This window comes from Triticum dicoccoides, chromosome 5B (genome assembly GCF_002162155.2).
Source record: "Triticum dicoccoides isolate Atlit2015 ecotype Zavitan chromosome 5B, WEW_v2.0, whole genome shotgun sequence".
NCBI lineage: Eukaryota > Viridiplantae > Streptophyta > Magnoliopsida > Poales > Poaceae > Triticum > Triticum dicoccoides.
In genome coordinates this window covers 505,646,433-505,649,947 of record NC_041389.1, presented here as the reverse complement: position 1 = coordinate 505,649,947, position 3,515 = coordinate 505,646,433, and positions in this window count along the sequence as shown.

Genomic DNA, 3,515 nt, shown 5'->3' with positions numbered 1-3,515 from the left:
GAATCTGGCCAGCTGGAAGCATAGCCTCATAGTTCTGCCACCAAAGACTAGCAGGACCTTCCAGGTGGTATGTGGCATAGGTGACCTTGTCATCTTCAGCTACGTTCGCGGAATGCAGCTTATGAGTGATGCTACGGAGCCAGTCATCTGCATCGAGTGGCTCAATAGAATGATGAAAGGTGGGTGGGTGCAAGCGAATGAAGTCATGAATGGTTACAGACCCTTTGAACTGATGTGCGGTGTTCTGCTCGATACGTGCCAACAAGCGGTTAGACTCACGCTTGTTCCTCTCCATCTCTAACATGAACTCTGTTAACGAAGGCGGGTCGGGAGGATCCTCGTCCCTACCATCTCCGTGGTTCTGGCTACGAACAATAGAACTTGATGTCATCCTGAGAAACGAAACCAGGGACGGAATCAGCATCAACTATAGACTGTAGAATGTAGGACAAGGAAATTAGTATCTCTCAAACTCCTGGGGCAATTCCGGCAGCATAACGGCAGTAAAATGCTCAGAATGAGACATCCTGCTAAAAATGGAGTAGTACAACAACTCAACATCACCACTCAAGGTTCTGGTATAGTACTAATCAGGCTACACCGGAGGTACTTGAAACTGGGGTATGACTCTGATCAACCAATCCTATGGGACTACAGAGTAGTAACACGTGATCCTAATAGACGGAAGATAAGCCTAGTTCCTTAACCCCATAGGAAAGATAGTATGACTCAGACCAGAAGGCCATGAAGTAAAAAGGAGTAAAAAGAGCCTTACGTTCCAACCCACAATCAATTCCCTTACATAACTAAAGAATTTCTAGACTCAACTTCAACCAGGTTGGCTTGGTAATCCTACAGGCAGTCAGGCTCTGATACCAAAGCTGTTAGGACCCCGATTCTATGTCACACCGATCTAGCATGTAACACCTCATATCACTTTGTGGCCTCACGCACGGTATTCCCACGGGTGTCGCCTTACCATGCCCGGGACCGTTTGCGCCTTTTGGTACATATGATAGTGTCGCTAGCATCCATATGACAAGAACCCGGGCTGACATGGCTAGTCGTGAACCCGAAGTGGCACTAACTTACAGGGACAGACATACATGACCCAGCATCGAACGTGTCGGTCAACAGCGACTGAATCCGGGCTGTAGCAACTAGGCTAGCAGGACTCCGGTAAACCGGGCTGTAGCAGGCTAACATGACTCCAGTAGACACCGCGTGACATTTCCCCGAAGGGACAGACACAGGAACGAAGAAGGACACATGCCGGCCAGCCTAAGTGTTCCGAAGCAGTAGCAAGCTACCAGGGCTCAGTGGAAGCACTAGGAGACATTTCCCGGTAAGAGAGGCTACTAAGGATAAACAAATAGATAGTCAGATCGCACACACAGCAATACACATTACACGTACGCATAACATGCAAGTATGTGCTGTACAACATGGCATCACAACATAACTCAACAACTCATATAGATAAAGGCTCAGAAGAGCCATCATAGCATTTATTACAAACAGGGGTCACATGACCCAACATTCAGAGCAAACAAGCAACAAGTGGAAGCATTACATGTCTGAGTACAGACATCTACAAATGAAAAAGGCTGAAGAGCCTGACTATCTACAACATCTGATCAAGATCGTAGCTGAGGTACAAGCTACTCGTCGAAGTCCACAGAAACACTAGTAAGACCGAAGTCTCCACTGCAAAAACATAAATAAAGCAACATGAGTACAAAGGTACTCAACAAGACTTACATCAGATCCTATCATACATGCATTTGTATCAAGAGGGTAATGTGGGGTTTAGTTGTAGCAAGCCAGCTTTGACTCTGTGGCTATCCTGTTCTACGACTACCAGAAACTCTTGAGGTGATATGGCGCACACGAGTCCACTAATCACCACACAATACACTACTATGGATTCATCCCCGTCTCCCTACGAGAAGGCCATCCATAGCAGTCACACTTGTCTTGAGCATTTTAGAGTATCCACTTCAAATTGTCTATGTACCATGTAAGCATCCAAGAACTCCATAACCGCGGACCCGGCTATTTGAATAGATCATGTTAACCCTGCAGGGGTGTACTTCTTCACACATGCTCTTGCCACTTACCGCCATGTACACGTCATGTATCTCGGCAACCTTCAAGCGGAAGCCTGGCGAGGGTGTCGGCCACGACCTGACTAACCACACAAGACTCTAATCCAGGTTTATCGCCTATTCGGGTTCCATCCGCAAGGAGATCCGGCCGGGGTGTCGCTCACGGCCCCAAACGATGTGAGCAGGGTTCCCAAGCCCACCATCCGGGTGCCACTTGGTACACCGTGCCACCTGTGCCTAGTCTGTCCCAAGCCCACCCTGCCGGGTGCCACTCGGTAGAAAAATAGCACTACCTACAAACACCAGAAACTAGTTGCGACTCCTAGACAGAGATCAAGTTGGTTAATAAGTCGAGAGGGCTTGGAGCGCCCGGAGCCCAATGTGTGGTAGTATTGAGTCATTGGACAACATACATAGAACTCAGTGCTTAAGGACGGTTCCAGTGAGACAACCCACCAAGTACTCCTACATGGCCTCTCACCGCTACCTTTACCAAATCGTGTTCACACACTTCACTCTCAGCATCACAACATAGAGCACTGCACTCCAATTCATTCCCAATGAATCAGACCTGACACACTCTAAGCAATAGCAGGCATAGCATGGTAGGAACACAACAATGGCTTCAATTAACTCCTACACATGCTAGTGGGTTTCAACTATTTACTGTGGCAATGACAGGTCATGCAGAGGAATGGGTTCAACTACCGCAGCACAAAGTAGCAGATGAATCGTTGTTGTCCTAATGCAATAACTGAGAGCAGGAGTGAGAGAGTAGGATTGTATCGGAATGAACAAGGGGGTTTGCTTGCCTGGTAGATCAACAAGGAAGGCACTGCTCCTCAGACAGGTAGTCTGGAACGGTCTCCGGAGCAGGACCTATCGAGAAGGAACGGTGTCGACAATCAATACACAAGCATATGCAACAATATGATGCATGAACATGGCATGTAGATGTGATGCTGTTTGAGCTAATGCAACTAGCATTCTGTTTGAATGAAGTCCATTCGAACCAAGGGTTCAAATGCAACTCCAAATTTAACATTTATAAATGCCATTCACATGTTTTCACTTATACAATAGGTATAAGTTGGTTTGTCATGCATGAAACTAGTACAGATGGAAAGATTGCATTTTTCTGATAATTTTTCATATATAAATTATTTCAATCTGAGCTACCGTTGAATTTCTATGATTTTTTGAAGTTTATACCATTTTCTGGAATTTCCTGATTAATTTTAAATCCAGAAAATGAATAACTGCGTCAGCCTGACGTCAGCGTGACGTCAGCGGGTCAACGGCCAGGTCCAGGTCAAACTTGACCAGTGGGACCCATACGTCAGTGTCATGGTTAATTAACGGAGTTAATTAATTGTCAAGCTAATCTTAAACTAAAAATTAGCAGGG